Raw genomic sequence first — 19,134 nt, forward strand, 5'->3', positions numbered from 1 at the left:
ACATAGCCTATTCCTGTCGTGAAGCACCAAGGGGCCTGCTCAAGACTTAACATCCCCATGCAACGGACGAATAACCATCAACAGCGTCATATGTTCTCACCATATGAGCACTGCGGAGAGGATTGGAATTTAATTCAGGCTTTTAGCACGCAATCTAGTGATTAGAAATTGTATACCACCACCTCCTCCAACCCAGCCGACCAACATTATGATGAAAATTTTTTCGACCAACCGGACTCGAACCGGATAACCACGGTTTAAGACCGTTTTGACTTCAACGCCCTTAGGATCATGGCCACCAAGCGGGCTGTTATTGTAATAACGAGTATTAAAATAAATTTTGTGGTATAAGATTAAACTGAGAGCATTATTTTTTCAACTTCGTTCACGACTTTATTCGACGAAGCCTACTTGCTGTTACAAACTAGTATTCGTCAATGAACTTTGTGTCATATGGTGCTTTTCCCCGAATATCATCTGAATAGCTGTCTACTAGAAAAAAACCGGCACCAGACCTCTCTGGACGCCGTACGCCATTATTATTATCTGAGTAGCTGAATCGATTGTGCGGTGAGATGCATGGAGGATGTGCCCGCAGGCCCCCACTGCCCCCTCATTAACATCTTCACCTTCTGCCCTCTTCGGAGGCTAATGAATAATGATTATAGCCCTTAGATCCTGCCGCTGCCAGCCCGACGCCTTCTGCCGTAATTCCGTCCGCACGCTACGAGTGTGGACTTGTAACTGGGGAATATGTAACGAATTTACGAAAAAAATGGGACATCAAGGAAAGCACACACCTCGGGTTAAAAAGTAGACCCATTGCACATAGGAGATTATTTTGTCAAGGAGGAAGCCATTCTTTCTCAGTGTCGACTCAGTTAATATAAATTAATATTAGTAACAAGAAATCAAATCACTTTTAACCATGAGTTTATACAATGTTGCCTGAACTTGTCAATCATTGTGAGTTGGTGATATTATGGACAACTGTGACAAATTATACGAATGCACAAGTCCGTTATTGACACTTTAGTAATTAGAGAAAGTACTGAACTTAACTTACAGTCAGCTATTGTTCTTCATCTGTTAACTCCAGGGTTGGAGCATGGACGATTTCTATGTTACTGATCTCGATTTTGACTTGCTAACATAAACATATCCGTAGGATGATAGGGGAAGGTGGAGAAGGACTCTGTTCAGCGGGGAGAAGGACGTGCTACATGGCGGCAGTTCAGGGGCGTAACCAAGGGGGGAATACTGGGAGGTTAGACCACGTTCCCCCACCCATATGTCATTTTTACAAAATAAAATAAACAGAAACTGACAATAAACAAGTGAAAATTGACTCAGTGGATTTACGTTTTGAATATTCACAGAGATGTAAGAAAATGGCGCATGGCTTTTAGTGCCAGGAGTGTCCGAAGACAGGTTCGGCTCGCCAGATGCAAGTCTTTTGATTTGACTCCCGTAGGTGACTGCGCGTCGTGATGAGGATGAAATGATGATGAAGACGACACATACACCCAGCCCCCGTGCCAGCGAAATTAACCAATTATGGTTAAAATTCCCGACCCTGCCGAGAATCGAACCTGGAACCCCTATGACCAAAGGCCAGCACTCTAACCATTTAGCCATGGATCTTGACACAGAGACGTAATTGTAAAACCAACAGATCTCTTGAATCTATTATCTAAGTCTCAAAAGTTGGATTTGATATTGTAATCTGAACATAACATTCGCTGTAAGACTGTTGAACTTCATCATGTTGTTCTTGTTCTGTAATGTGAGATGTTGTAGTGTTCTGGAATCTCAATGTCAACATAATTCGCTTGCTTCAGTGGCCTTATAATGACACACACGCATGCGCGCACCACGCACACCTTATATTCCACGATCATTTTGTATCTATTAACTCCCCACCACCACGAATTGCTCAGTCCTGGCTAAGCTACTGCATTAAAAAAGTTTGAATCCGTGATGATGAATCTTGGATGAAACTAATGTGCAAGAATTAACTCTTTTTTTTTTCTGAATACAAAGGGAATATATTTCATGATGTCTAAATACCAGTTAAATATGTAACAGTACGTGATATTAGGAAGTTGAAGGATTTTCAGGTCTGGGCTAGATGGTTTCAAAAGTGGTAAAACGTCAAGTCGAAGATATATTTAGTTTGTCTTTTATTTCTTTTATTAAATGCTTCAATAAATAAATAAATAAATAAATAAATAAATAAATAAATAAATAAATAAATAAATAAATAAATAAATATCAAAAGTAAATTAAGTGAAGTCTTACAAACAACAGATATGAAACAGGGTGTACTGCGAATTACGATAGGACAGCAACAATTAAAATGTGATATAGGCTACCTAAATAAGAATAAGAATAAGAGTAACAATAAGAATAAAAATAATTATGTAGGGTGAGTTGGCCGTGCGGTTAAGGGCGTGCAGCTGTGAGCTAGCATCCTGGAGATAGTGGGTTGGAACCCAACTGTCGGCAGCCCTGAAGATACTTTTCCGTGGTTTTCCATTTTCACAACAGGCAAATACTGGGGTTTGCCTTAATTAAGGCCACGGCCGCTTCCTTCCCACTCCTAGGCTTCCCTTATCCCTTCGTCGCCATAAAGCCTGTCTGTGTCGGTGCGACCTAATACAAATTGTAAAAACAAATAATTATTATAGAATTAACGATAAATTTTTTTAAGAATTATTACGATTACCGACCGCAATAACAAGATAAATGGTGATTAACCGAATAATAAAGGCCTCATAAAGGAAGCAAGTGGAACCTCACTCAGATAAGTACCTACGTAAATAGAGATTGCATGGGTATGCAAGCTCTGTATCACCACTAAAAAGAATACAGAATTACAGGATTACTTAATATTTTAACTTATCAAGAATGGGTTCACACTCAGTTACTTTGTCAAAATTAAAAGTAAAAATAAAAGGAAATCGCCAGGCGAATAATTCATAATCCGTTATATATACCTGAAAAGACAAATTGCCAGCAAGAGCATTTACACAGGAAGGAAAGAATAAATTTAAAATAGGTTGCAAATAAGAGCAATGGATTTAATAATAAAAAAGTAAATTTGTGTGACCCTCAAACTACAGTTTTAGCTTTCGCAGACGCCGAGGTGTCGATGGTTCACCCAGTAAGAGTTCTTTTACGTGTCGGTAAATTTACCGAAATGTTTCTGACGTACTTTAGCACCTTCTAGTGCCACCGGACTGAGACAGGATCGAACCTGCCAACTTGGGCTCAGAAATCCAGCACCGTAACCGTCTGTGAACAATTGTTTTAAATGTTATGGGAAATCTTATAAATTTGATGACATCTTCGTGGGGCATAAAGGCCAATTTATACATAGGCTAAGCCTTAACTAAGCTGCTACTGGTGGGTAGGAAAGCAAAACTACAGAAAATGCACAGGAAGGTTAAATTTAGAAAAACCGATTTACAGTGAATAAAAAGGCGAAGGTTATCCCGAGAAAACTCACCTGAACACGTTTAGGAATCCTGGCAGTTTCCTGACAAATATCATGTTTTAGTTCCTGTATGTTATGCGGTTTCGTCTTGACCGTATCATATTTTTAATTTACCCCAGAGAAAATAATCGCAGGCGGACGTGTCGGGAGATCGAGGGGCCACAAATCCTTACTAGTAACTCTGTTCTGTAGAAGAACTTCGTGAAATTCTGTCATGGAATTATTCGCAATGTGAACAGGGAGAGTCCTATTGAAAGAAAGCTAAATTATGCTCCTTGACAGTCAATTCCCGGAAGAAGTGTGTTAGTATGGTATTCAAATACGTGAGAGAGTAAACCGTATTCTAAAGAAAAGAGAACTGCAATCCCTGTGCCACAGATGGCACCCGGTCATCCACACACAGATTTTTGTGTCGTGGAATGGCACTTCATGTTCGCAGTCATGTTTAAGAGCAGTGCTGTAGAAAAGAATAGTTCCGGATCGCCTGAAACTAGGGAGAGAGCACTCTTTTATTGCAATTCATTAACTTTTGAATCAAACATTACATTTTCCTCGTATAATATTTGACTATTACCACACTAAATGTAATTTACTTTGTCCTAGACGTTAACAGTGCTATACCGGTTAGTCCGCTGCACCTGACGTTTCTTCTTTTAGAAATCCCAACGAACGTCAATGGGTTGATGGTCAATTTTTCTTTGCCATGTGCGAAGCTACAGTCGCCTTTAAAGCCATTACTGCGCCTTCACTGCACGAATTTTGCAAAAAACATGTATGCGAGAGGTATTACGCAATACATCAAACTCTCGTACGGTTATGTAAAATGTACGTGCCAATTATAAGCTTTCGGCTGATTATGAAATTATCACTAAACGCGATGGCATACTGATAGAAAACGTGAGTTTGTGAAGCGGGGCGAAGTTTTACAGTAAGTAAGCTTTGTGATAAACTGGAGGCAACAGTCACCGCGGTGCAGTGGAATAACTACAGACGTGTTAAGGAATGTTGGTTTGGTAGGTGGGTTCGAATTCTATGAGTGGTAAATATTTTAATTCACATTTTAAACTTTAAAGATCAAATAAGGGGCCATTCGTGCCACATTCGAGCAATAGCATTCATTTTGAATGTGTAGTAGCCTGACACTTGGTGTAGCCTAACAATTCTGGTCATTTCTTCGCTACGTATTCAACAGATAAGTATGTTGACATGCTCCTCATCTACGGTGAAGCAAGACAGAACGCTGAAGAAGCACAGCACCTGTACCTGGAAAGATTTCCACACCAGATAATTAAAAGAAAGCAAAGTCATCTCCGTACAGGCCATGAAGGCCCTTGGAGTGTTGGATGGTAAAGGCTTCCACTATTCGCAACCTCGGCACTGATGGGGTAGGGTGGTTAACTCTACGCCCGGCCGCCTTGGTCCCCAGGAATGACCCTGGTTCTCATTTTTAGTATAGGCTGAGTGAATCTCAGGGCCATGTGCACCTCCAGAAGTGGAAATTTCGTTTCTTAAATGTTACGACTTCCTGACGGGGATTCGAACCCACGTCCTTCCGGGCGAACTGAACACGCCTTTACAGCCTCGGCCAGGCAGCCCCTCACACAAACACACAATAAGCAAACGCAAATACGTTTGGGAGGGTGGAGCTTCGTTTGCGTATAGCTTCATCACTTTCCCGGTAAAGGTAGAAAGTCCCCGCTGGGTAAGGCAGGCAGCATTTTGGGCACGATGGGGAGTAACTGTCTGGTGTGGTGTACTGGGTGATCACCTAATTGGACCATATTTATTTGAGGATCATTTGATAGGAGCCAGGAACCTGCAGTTTCTTCAAAACCAACTACCATTGCTGCTAGAGGATGTGCCCCTGGGTGAGCGTGTAACCATGTGGTATCAACACGACGGGGCTCCCCCTCACATTCAGCAGATGTTCGCAACTACCTGAATGCTACACATTCCGGTCGATGGATAGGAAGGGGATGACCTGTCACCTGGCCTGCTAGATCGCCCGATTTGACGCCACTGGACTTCTCTCTATGGGGCTATTGGAAGGATGTAGTTAGTGCACTCTCAACAACCAGAGAATCCTGAAAGCCTTCAGAACCTTATTACGGAAGCCTCTGAATCCATAACACATACAATGCTCCAAGAAGCCCGAGTAGCAGTTCGACGGTATGCTGAAACGTGCATTACTGCAGAAGGCCATCTATTCGAACACTTACTGCGCTAACAGGCTGTTCCTCAGTCAAGCGGATTCAAACCGCCAACCATTCTATCCTTGTCCAGCCCTGCTTATAAAACATCAACATAAGCAGCCCTGATGACCTAGAACAGTTCCAAAATAAATAAATAAATAAATAAATAAATAAATAAATAAATAAATAAATAAATAAATAAATAAATAAATAAACCTGCTGTGTATGGTCCATGACAATATTTCAGATGTGTTTCCAGTCTGCTATATAAATTTAGATGCATATATTACATGGCAGGTAAAATTTTAGTTCATTTTAGTTCATACACGGGACTATAAAGTGAAGAATCCCCGGTGCAAAATCCTGTAGATATGTTTGTTTTAGATCCTTGCGGTCTAAGCAACGTCGATGGGGTTGTCGAAGCGCTAGAATTCTTGTCCTAGGTTGGCTGTTTTTATCCCTGCTCAGGCATGTATTAATACTTTGTTCCTGGTAATGATATATTTTGGTCTGTTTATTAAATTTAGTTACTAAGTATTGTACATTTAGACCAAAAGGATTCAAGACCTCAACGACATTGATAACAATTAGCTTGTTTACTTCAGCATTTGAATTCTTTCTGTTTGTTCATTGAACTAAGTGGAGTAACACACGTTTTGGAGCAAACGTGATTCAGCACCAACCCGTTAAGAAACAGGAGATTTCGTGCTCTGAGCTGCTGCCTCTTTCCACCGGAGAAGATGAACATTTTCTGAGCAGATGTTAAAAAACGGACCTACCTGATTCCTTTATTTGCTACAAGCCCTTCAATTGCTCATATAGATAACACATGATTTTTTAAATTATACTTTATGTTTCAATAACTACTTCACATTTCCATAAAGCTTGAAATAGCAGGAAAACATTTCACTGAATTGAATAATATTGTATCAGCTGTGGCATTCAATTTGGATAAAAGTTCTCGTTTTCTGTACCATTGTTACAGTACAATAGCACTGAATCTTGTTGGTGGTGTAAAATAAATCTTCAAACAATTGGTTAGAATGCTGTCTTATTCCGTATTCTCGCGTACTAAACTGAGAGACATGTTGACAGTGACGCACCTAGCGGCCCGACCTTAAACATCAGGCGGTAAGATTGAAACTACAAAACTTGCATGTAAAAATTAATAGAAAAATTAAACAAAATAATTATATCTGCTTTGTTCCATTACGAACGTGGGATACTTTACTGATAGAAATATTGAAAATCAATAATGATTTCGTTTTGTCCGAATCCTTGGCTTTGCAGTCAGCGCTGGGGCCTTCTGTTCTGGATCGGGGATTTTAATTGCGTCTAATTAATTCTTCTGCCTCGCGGACTGGGTTTTTGTGTGTGTTCCAACACATTTCTCTTCACATTCAGACAACACACTACACTTCAAACCAACACAGAAACATGCAATAGTGATTACTAGACCTCGGATATTTAGGTGTTAAGATGTTATTTAGCTGCCAAAAATAGACTCTCAAACAGGTTCTAAAATACTTCGGGGCGGCTTCAATTTTACGTATTTTAACAGGCATCAATTAATATACCATGTTTATTTTGCTAAATTGATAATATCTCGTTATGGGGAAATATAAATCATGTTTCACTCACCTCTCTGCTACAAACGTCTCAGAATTTTACCATCCGACATGAAATAGGGAAACTCTTGTAACACTTTTTAAATCAAGATGTCTTGGAAACTGACGCTTTCGGCATAATTCACAAACTCAACAAACGGGAATACCGAACTGTTCTCATCGAATGAAATGTAGATAATTTATTTTTCCAACAGTTGTAACAGTTTGCACCTGTTTGGCAAACAGATGGCTTGTTTTGCTTGAGCAAAGATGATTTAATCTTCCAGTAAAATGAGTGTGTTCTAATACCTAGTGACAGAATACGGCAGTGTTCACTGCGGGAGATTCTTAAGGCTTTCCGGGGAGTGCAGTTTTTACAGCTTTCCGATTTTAATATATTTTTTTTAAGATACTGAAAACGAGTAAGCAAATGTTTTACTTAATGGAATATATTAAGAGCATTTTAACCGATTTAGGGATAACAATACAAATTTTAGGAATATAGGCAAATATGGATTCTAACGTCAATTCAGGTCTTTTTAGACACTATCAGACCACCGTTTCTAAACTTATAAATACATGAAATGTGTAAATACATGTTCATTTTAAGTTATCTCTCCAAGAACGGAATAGATCTTTCTCTAAAATCCGAGGTCTAGTGATTGCAATCTTCCAAATAGGGTTGGCGTCAGGAAGGGCATCCAGCCGTAAAATACGGCCAAATCCACATATGTGTGGCCCAGCTCACACCCGCGACCCCACGGATGTAGGTAAAGCGGTAGAAGTTGAAGAAGAATAATTTTTGTTTTATGTATTGTGTTTTAATTTTCTTCATGTAAACAATCTAAGACAAAAATACTTGTTGACGACTGAATGTTAAACCTAATGTGAAGTGTACACTAACATTTTACAGTATTGAAATAATTTACTTGCACTGTTTTGTCTCGAGGAATGTGGAAGGAAGCTTTTGATAGCTGAACAAGTTCAAAGATATTGCAGCCAAAACAGCACAAACCTTACGAAACATGGTTCAATACTAGTATGGTTGTAATTCCAAGCTCTTTTGTCACCGGAAAAATTAAATTTTCACGAAAATTCCTCTTAACGCAAATCCAAAACAAAATTTCAAATTACGTCAGCTGATCGGTATTACTTCTACACCCAGTTTCAAGGCCGTACCGGTAGGTGCGCTGGCAATCAATGTCTTGCGATATCTCGCAAAGTGTCACTTATTTTCTATAGTGTATTTTATGGCACTATGAGAGCAATGAGGATACTAGCATTTTTATGACCGTTTGAGATAAGTAAGCCAACATCTTAATGTTTGGATAGCATGTATGTTTTTATGCAATGTTCCTCGGTTCGTTTTCCAGCAAGTCAAAATATATCTTGAACTTTTCGCTACAACGAGGTTAATTCCACTTCGGTGAGGGTAGGGTGATCAACAAGGAAGGCGTATGAAACAAGAAGAAGCGGAAAAATCAAAATAAAGCAGTACAAATGAGGAAGTTGTCTAACTGACTTGGTGATGCTTCAATTCCCATGACTCATCAGACTGATCTGGCTGGACAGCAGTCGTCGTGGATAGCCTAGGTCCTCATTGATCTGTATGTGTCACAGGATCGTCGTTGTGATCGTTGTTGTTACTGACCGAAGAACATTTTAATTAGTTGTAACAGTTTGCACCTGTTTGACGTACATATGCCAGGTCTTGCTTGGTCAAGGATGATGTAACCATCCAGTAAATTGACTGTGTTCCAGGTAGCTAATTATTGCATGTATCCGCATAAATTCTCAACTAAATATTACGTAAACCCCGCGCCACTGTTGCGAATGTATGACAAGAACTACTTGTCGAGCAGGAAAGAGGACAATGATCTAAATGCGGTACCTATGTTCAGGTTTCACATACGTGTAAAGTACCATGCACAGTTTTATAAAGCAGGTCGATTATCTCCCTAGCGTATATGCTGTTACATTATTCATTTCATTTGCATATCGTTACAATTTTACCACTATTTCTACGAGAGAAGATATTTCCGTATGCAAGAATTTTTAACACTATCATTGCTCTTCGCTTTCATGTATAATGCATATAATGTTCAAAATCCCCAACATCAACTTCATGTGATAACTAAAACGATTTAGTTCCTAGTATCTTCGGAATGGAAAATATCCTGGACTCGTAACTCGTGTAACGATTTTTCACGGAACACTTTCTTCATCTTTAAATATCACTACGAATTACTTGTTTATCTTAATATTCAGAAGTATATGCCAATTGATAGGTTTTCTACTCTGTCGAACATTATCTCCCTTAAGGACTGATGTTCATAGCTGCACATGTTATGAACAGTTGATGCGAGAACTGAAAATTCTGTCGTATTTTTTAAATAACAGACAAATAATCTTGGTGAGTGCGTGCATTTCCGATTTGTTAAAATATTGTTTTATGTACATAATGAGTAACCGGGTTATGTCGATACCCTTTATAGGAAAAGCCATTGTACGCTATAGCATTTTAGGCTTTCGTCTCTCGAGTCCATTGTCGCGGGATCAACCACAAGCATAGGATCTGGTATTTAAATATGCTGGAAAAAGACAGAACTGTGTCAACAGATCTCTTGACACGCTTGAGCAGCACTTACTGACATTTCCTCCGCATCTTATTAGAAGATCAGTCTTTGATTCTCATTTACATACAAGCGTATTTATTCTTCTTAATATCATTGATTTTGAATCTTGTTTAACTACTTTTAGGGAATTTGGAAGTGCCGTGGTGCCTGAATATTTTCCCTCAGTATAGAAAGTGAATGGGTGGCGTACAGGGATGCTGTAGTAGAAACAGCAACGGAATGCCTAGGAACAACTGTGTGTAAAGATGGGAAAAGGCGAACATCTTGGTGGAATGATGAAGTGAGAGCAGCCTGTAAAAGTAAAAAGAAGGCTTATCAGAAATGGCTCCAAACAAGGGCCGAGGCAGACAGGGATTTGTACGTAGATGAAAGAAACAGAGCGAAACAGTTGTTGAATCCAAAAATAAGTCATGGGAAGATTTTGGTAATAACCTGGAAAGGCTAGGTCAAGCAGCAGGAAAACCTTTATGGACAGTAATAAAGAATCTTAGAAAGGGAGGGAAAAAGGAAATGAACAGTGTTTTGAGTAATTCAGGTGAACTCATAATAGATCCAGGGAATCACTGGAGAGATGGAGAGAATATTTTGAACATCTTCTCAATGTAAAAGGAAATCATCATGGTGGTGTTGCGAACAGCCAAGCTCATGGGGAGGAGGAAAATGATGTTGGTGAAATAATGCTTGAGGAAGTGGAAAAGATAGTAAATAAACTCCATTGTCATAAGGCAGCAGGAATAGATGAAATTAGACCTGAAATGGTGAAGTATAGTGGGAAGGCAGGGATGAAATGGCTTCATAGAGTAGTAAAATTAGCATGGTGTGTTGGTAAGGTACCTTCAGATTGGACAAAAGCAGTAATTGCACCTATCTATAAGCAAGGGAACAGGAAGGATTGCAACAACTATCGAGGTATATCATTGATTAGTATACCAGGCAAAGTTTTCACTGGCATCTTGGAAGGGAGGGTGCGATCAGTCGTTGAGAGGATGTTGGATGAAAACCAGTGGGGTTTCAGACCACAGATAGGCTGTCAGGATCAGATTTTCAGTATGCGTCAGGTAATTGAAAAATGCTACGAGAGGAATAGGCAGTTGTGTTTATGTTTCGTAGATCTAGAGAAAGCATATGACAGGGTACCGAGGGAAAAGATGTTCGCCATACTGGGGGACTATGGAATTAAAGGTTGATTATTAAAATCAATCAAAGGCATTTATGTTGACAATTGGGCTTCAGTGAGAATTGATGGTAGAATGAGTTCTTGGTTCAGGGTACTTACAGGGGTTAGACAAGGCTGCAATCTTTCCCCTTTGCTGTTCGTAGTTTACATGGATCATCTGCTGAAAGGTATAAAATGGCAGGGAGGGATTCAGTTAGGTGGAAATGTAGTAAGCAGTTTGGCCTATGCTGACGACTTGGTCTTAATGGCTGACTGTGCCGAAAGCCTGCAGTCTAGTATCTTGGAACTTGAAAATAGGTGCAATGAGTATGGTATGAAAATTAGCCTCTCGAAGATAAATTGATGTCAGTAGGTAAGAAATTCAACAGAATTGAATGTCAGATTGGTGATACAAAGCTAGAACAAGTCGAAAATTTCAAGTATTTACGTTGTGTGTTCTCCCAGGATGGTAATATAGTAAGTGAGATTGAATCAAGGTGTAGTAAAGCTAATGCAGTGAGCTCGCAGTTGCGATCAGCAGTATTCTGTAAGAAGGAAGTCAGCTCCCAGACGAAACAATCTTTACATCGGTCTGTTTTCAGACCAATTTTGCTTTACGGGAGCGAAAGCTGGGTGGACTCAGGATATCTTATTCAAAAGTTAAAAGTAACAGACATGAAAGTAGCAAGAATGATTGCTGGTACAAACAGGTGGGAACAATGGCAGGATGGTACTCGGAATGAGCAGATAAAGGCTAATTTAGGAATGAACTCGATGGATGAAACTGTACGCATAAACCGGCCTCGGTGGTGGGGTCATGTGAGGCGAATGAAGGAGGATAGGTTACCTAGGAGAATAATGGACTCTGTTATGGAGGGTAAGAGAAGTAGAGGGAGACCAAGACGACGATGGTCAGACTCGGTTTCTAACGATTTAAAGATAAGAGGTATAGAACTAAATGAGGCCACAACACTAGTCGCAAATCGAGGATTGTGGCGACGTTTAGTAAATTCTCAGAGGCTTGCAGACTGAACGCTGAAAGGCATAACAGTCTATAATGATAATGTATGTATGTATGTATGTATGTATGTATGTATGTATGTATGTATGTATGTATGTATTTCTTTTACATGCTGGTAAATATACTGACCCTCATCTTGCGTACTGAGCATATTCAAATAGCACTAGCCTGAGTCAGAAACGAATGCGCCAACTCGAGCTCTCAGGTTCCTACTGCCTGATCCTCTTAGCCGGCCCTCCTGGCCTTCTTACTCCCCTTATTCGTCGTATTTCTTATTGTCATTTTAATTGTTAACTATATTTTGATACATTATACTGCCTACTCTCCAGAACTCCAGAATCTCAAACACAATAAACGTACATTTCGTGTTATGATAAAGGTCTTATTGACTAACCTGAGATGAAATAGGAACTCAAAAATCATTTCAAAATGTTATTAATCAACCGTGAGACATTGGAAAACTACTTCCTTTTACTACATAAAATAGCACATAACTTCAACGCTATAAATGCCTCATATATTCATTTTTGAACTGTCACCACTTGCATTGATATCTCAGTTGGATTTTACGACTTTTAGCAGTTTGGGGGAAGGCCGTTTCCTAGGCTAGGGGGTTCGATTCCACGTCAGGAAGTTAAAAAGGTTAGAAACAATACTTCCACTTCGGAAGAAGTACAAGACGATGGATGTATATAAAAAATGAATTCCAGGTCAATTTCCGTTTGCAAACATTACGGAAAGTGAAGACGTATACATTTCACTCTTCGAAGGGTCGTTATTGCCCAACTGGGAATCACTTTGCCTTCGACACCAGTTTGTGACCAATATTAATGTGTTCATGTACCGATTTGCCGTGTTATGGGAAAAAGGACCCATACACTTGAAGTGAACATTCACTAAGGTGGACAAAAGTAACAGGAAGGGGTGTCCCATTAGAAATTGTGCCGTGTATGACCGATGTCGCTCTCGGCTTGCTGGCGCGTAGCTGAGCAATCTGTTATAGACACCAGTGTCGTGAAGATGGCAACACGTCGCGAGTTAACTGACTTTGAACGTGGGATGATCATCAGCACATTGCGGAGGTTACACGCAAATTCGGATTTCGTAGTCAACAGTGTCGAGTGTGGATCTTCAATATCACAGAGAGGATGTTACCACCCGCGTAAACCGCCGCAGTGGAGGACCACAGGTGTTTAACATCACGCCGCCTTCGCAGAACCATGCTGGGCGCTCGACGGGCTACCTGTGAACCAGATCACCGCCCAGTTGATTGTTCGGAGTCAGGAATCATTTTCTACCTGGACTGTAAGGATGCAACTCCACAGCATAGACTTCGCCAGAGTCCTGCACAGAGGCCCAGCCCATGAGCTGCTTCGGCTAAAGAAGGCAATGGGCCTTAGAAGGCTCGAATATAAGAAGCCCGTGACGTCATTGCACGGGTCGGGCTGGACAGCGCTATGTCGTTCGTATGCGATGAGCCAAGCAAAGCGCTGTGGTAGTCTATGAGCTGACTGCTTCAATGTGTGTAGAGGACGAGCTTGACTGTGCTTCTCGCTCCGCTGTCCCTCTCCTCACTAGGCGCTCTGTACTTTTTAAGTGCTAGCCAGGCTGCTGTACGTATTAGTACATATTCGAAGGAGCATTTGTCAGAGCTGAGCACTTCTCAGTGCTCGCTTTTTCTCTTTCCTCTTTCAGGAGTTTCGCTTTCAGGAGAAGGAGGATCGAGAAGCTACACATCCCAGAGAGACCGGCCGACTACGACTTCATGAGAGCAGTAGAGAAGCAACAAGTGATGCTCATCTCGGCGGACTCCCCCGATGTTCGACTCACGGCGCTCTTGATGTACAACCGGCTTGGGAAGCACACCTACGAGAATTCGACTCACATAATCGATCTTTTTAGAGCGATCGCGGTCCACATCGGGGATTTGCTCTTCGGGATCATCGGCGAGGTGATCCCTGGCAGGGCGGTCATCATCCGCCCTACGGGCGCCAACCGCCTCCGGAGCTACGCGGAGCTGGCGTCCCAGGAGCACCAGGATGTCCGGCTACCAGAACTCAGGGAGCAGCTGGACGTCTCAGGCTACCAGGAGGCAGCCACCCAGACGGAGCCAAGGACTGAGGACGACTTCGGCACCCCCAAGCGCCGCGACGGCGTGTCCCCAGTTGGACCGCTGTATTTTACGAAATACACGCAGACCAACAAGGCCGCCAACCTGGAACGTCGACCACCTGCCAGGGCGAAGTGGTCGCAGACACAGGCCTACCAGGAAGGGCCTGTTACCCGGGAGCAATCCAGGAAAGCGCCCGGGACTGCGGACGGCTGCACATCAGTGGAGGAGGACGCCCCCTGGCGTTCAGAGGCTGCTGTCCAGGCCCAGCCTGCCAGCTTGTCAGTCAAGCTGCAGATATCGACATGCGCCCCACAGGACAGGGAACGCAGTCGAATGTTAGCATCGACCGACGCCACCGCCGCCAGCCAGGAGGAGGAGGAAGACGGCAATTCAGCGTAGGCACTACCTACACCGGGGTCACCAGGCCGGAAGGGATCCACCAGGACAAGGCCCCTTCCCCTGCCGAGAAGAAACCCCCGGAAAGAAGACGACGCTAGACCAGGAAGAAGAAGGCAACGCCGGCCCATCAGGAGAGGGCCGTCCAGCCGCAACCCATGACTGCTCCCAGTACAGCACTCTACCGAGGAGCCAATCAGGAGAGGACCTCAGCGGGTAGCGGCAGTCAGGTGAGATTGAGTCGTCCCCCTCAGCAACTCTTGCAGTGTTTCCGCTGTCTGAGGTGGGGCCACCGGCAGGAGAGGTGTGGGCTCCGAGTGAGGTGCAACGTCTGTGGAAGTGATCACCACTACACGGCCTGCGCAGCGCTTAAGGAGGAGCCGGTGTGCGCCAACTGCGCGGGGGGCCACTCGTCGTCCCATCGGAGTTGCCTTGTTTACCGGGCCATGGCGCGGGCAGAGAGGAAGGAGGCCCGGCGTCATGACCCACCCCCTTCCAGGAGGCCCCCGTCTCGGCGGGCTTGGTCTCACTCTCCCGGATCGGAGACTGGGTACGAGGGACCCGAAGGTGGTGGCGCTGTGCGGCGGGCCATAGTTGTACTCGACGCATGGCTCCGCAACCGGCAAGTCCCGCGCTAGTCACAGCAGTGCCCAGACGAACTGATCCCCTGGCAGATGGAATGGCGAGGAATAGGTTTATGACTTGTGCATGATACCTGTTCCCAGCTAACATAACAACATTACACATCCTTGCATGTGCTATCACAGTATGTCAGGTTTTACATTTAGGCTATTTCTCTTTTCTGCCTATATGGTTTTTCCCTGACCCTTCTATACCACACCTTAACAGTATCCAACCAATTCAACCTCGCCTGGTAACGTACCTGACATGGAAAGAGTCTTCCGTGGTAGCGAGTTTACTCAGAAACCGGCTGATACTCCTTGTATCACTTCCCACTCTTCCCTGCTATCTCTTTCTTCTTAGAAATTAATAGCAGGTCGGAGGCCACGTAGATTGAGTCGATGGTCACGCGGAGGGGGAGCGGGCTTCGGGGGCGCCCCGGAAAAAAATCAATGTGTGTAGTTTACTGCGTGTAAGCGGAGTGCGTTGTATTACAGTCGAGTGGAGACGATCAGATTTGCTGTCGTTTTCTGTTTTACTCTCCCCGTTGTTTATCCTGTTATCGGAAATTAATGCGAACTGTGGTCCGAAAAGGAACCGTGGGAATAAAAAGTGAAATAAAAATAACGAGAAACTGCACAATGCAAGACTTCTGAACTTGATCCTAACCTTAAAAGTCGTATTTGGTCGGTATTCAAGCTTGTGGTTGAGGATGATGGAAGAGACGTTAATTTTGTGTGCTCTTTGATCGGCGGTGAACTTAATGTACACAATAAAGAGTTGAACTGCAGGTAATTTAACACCCACAAGTCTGTAAATTTTTGTATGATGATCATGGAGATGCTCGTTGTTTAAATGGGCCTAACATTTAGGTCATCCGCCCCTTATGGTACGAAATGAGACTGAATATAATGACAATTTAAAAGTCCAAAATTCATCAACTGACCAGAATTCGAATCTTGATAATGAAGAATGAATGGATGAAGATTAATTTAAAATAATCAGCGGGTCCAAGTCACAATTCTGAACGTTAGACATAATTCCAAAATCGATCCGCTGACTAGAATTCAAAAAGGCTACGATGAACAATGATTATGAACTTAAAAACCATCAGTGGGTCCGACTCGCACTGCCCAACCCTCCCAGAAACTATATACTGACCAAGGAACTGCTTCAAAGCAAAATCTTAAATCGATGATGCTTGTTGTCTAAAGGGGTCCAAAATCCAGGTACGGCCACTAAAAATGGTACTTAACGCTAGTAAAATAGAACCATGGGTTTTTCATGCAGTGGTACTGATCAAAAGTAACGTAGACATAGGATGTTCCACATATTATGGTACTACGCACAAGGAATGTACGTCACACAGATAAATCAGGTCTATGTTGTTTCTCACATAATGGCACCACTCGTAGGCAACGCATACCCATGGTGCACCTCACAGCGACTAAAACGGGTGACCAAGGGATGTTTGAATTAGAACCATGAAACTTGTGATATGTACCATCACGCGGGGAACTCCACGGGTCGCCTTTACTGTGTTAGGTACACGATATGTTTGTGATCAGTAGCAGTAGAGTGTGATTCACTGTGGGCTTGTAGTACCGCAACTTACTTGGCAACCCGAACTATCACCTGGTGTTCCTCACACAGTGGGTACTAATCACAGGCAACGTAAGCCCGTGGTGCTACGCATATAGTGGTGCTAATCACAGGTACTGCTCTGCTGGCTTCCGATATGCCAACAGCATAAAACGAGCCTATTGTGCATAGGAAAAGTGACTATTCTGTCGTGCCAGGAAAACGATATAACATGTACAATATGTACTCTTCGTGCCGAAGTTACCGGACCTATTCAAAAACATGCTGTTGATTGCTTTGTGTTATCATATACTGTATGTAAAAGAAATGCGATCAAATTAATATGTTGTGACGAGCATGTTGGCCAAGGAGTTTGAGTCACGTATCTGTGAGCTCACATTTGGGGGACGGTGAGTTCGAAACACACTGTAGGCAGCCCTGAGGACGGTTTTCCTTGGTTTCCCATTTTCATGCCATACAAATGCTGTACAAATGCTATACAAGCAAATTTAGAAAATGTGAAATTGTGCTTTATGTAATGTATTGTACTGCATTCTCATACGAAATGTTAAACACTGAAATAGTACTGAGAATATTGTAAGACACGATGACAATAGTCACTCGTACGTGCGTCGGAGTGTCAAAATTTCTTTCACAGTTATCGATTGTAAGAAGTACTGCAATTATGCTCATCTTGAGCCCGTAAATCTACTGGTACTCGTATTTTGTATTAATGCAGGCTCAAATGCCAAACTGACTGCGCTGGTATTTAATTCAGCCACCTTGAGTGCAGGAGGCGAGTGCCAACGAAGTTTCACTGTTTAGTTGGTGCTATAAAGGCTACCATTCCTCTGCTAGGAGTAACTGACCGTCATCACTACTACTGACTCTTTGACCAGCCACCGTATCAGTGTTATCATTGTATTAAAATCATAACAAAGCAGTAGGACCCTTTCCACAGCACTGCTCTTGGTATATCTGATGTCTTCAGTCTATTGTCCATCTCAGTGTACTGTATAATTGATTCCACTCCTTCCCTATGTCTGCTGGATTCTCATGAGGGCTAGTTTGGAATTACAGTTTCAGTGATATTAGGTGACTGAATATTCGTTAACCATCAGCCTAATGACCAACTATCTCCAGTGAAGATATTTACAGTTCCAAAAGTTGTTTCAGACAGTATCGTTTCTTTCATATAACCCTGGGAACACGACAGTAACCAAACGTTTGAAAATTCTGAGGCATATCGTGATATAGTTTTAAAATATTGGGATTTTAAAAGCGCTATTATGAATTTTCTTCTTTTATTTTCTCTTGAAAACTATTTCACGTGTATGTAAAACTGCTTGTTTCAACAAACTCACTTGCAGTAAAGGTATAAACAATGCCAGGTTTTTAATACTCGTTTTCTAGAGAATCCTGTGCCAGCATGGGTAGTTTTCAAATCATAAACAAGATCTTCAAAGTAAGGTGACGATCATATTCCGTGTAATGGTATATCACGTAAGTCGAAGTCACGGAGAGGGATGGCACTGTAAATGTCAGAGGAACAGATGACATGAATGCCAGTTCCTATTTCGACTATAGGGCATGGAAGGCAGATGAGATATTCTCCCGTTGTCGTTTGCGGAAGACATGTACTTAGAGCACATAAATTAGTGAGAGTGTGAGATCTCCTGCAGGCTGTAACCATCAGGTGCGACCAAACTTTCAGGACGAATTCCCCATGCGTAAAATAGAGATATGCTACACAGACATGGTCCCGCGAAAGCTTTGTTTCCGTGTTAGAACTCATTTTCTACAACTGCACATAGTATATTAATCATAGGACCAGCATACCACATGAAATTCTTCCTTGTATGAACTGTTGAAAATAACCAAAATTAGCACGTATACGTGCAGTAATCAACCGTCGCATTGACATCGGCACAACCGGGATTCAATCGGAAGGGAATCGAGAAGAACCTTTCGTTGTACTTCTCTGCAATATCCAGTTAGCACTCACTTCAATAGTGAAATCTACCGTGGTCTGCTCAATTTCAAACACAATGAGACGAGTTTTTTCTTCCCTTCACTCCTTAAATAGATTTAAGTTTTTTGTCCCTGACAAAGTAAAGAAAACCATTGTTGAATAACTAACATTCCCTCACACCGATTACTGTAATGTTGAACAGAGTGGTCAACTCAGCCTTAGGCCGGAACAGCCCACCTATGCGCTGCCCATGGCGGCGTGTCACTAGCGGAGACCTTCGATCTGTAATAATCTCCTGCTCAATCTAATGACAGCATGCGAATTCTTCAGTTTCTCTAAG

Source organism: Anabrus simplex, chromosome 2 (assembly GCF_040414725.1).
Source record: "Anabrus simplex isolate iqAnaSimp1 chromosome 2, ASM4041472v1, whole genome shotgun sequence".
NCBI lineage: Eukaryota > Metazoa > Arthropoda > Insecta > Orthoptera > Tettigoniidae > Anabrus > Anabrus simplex.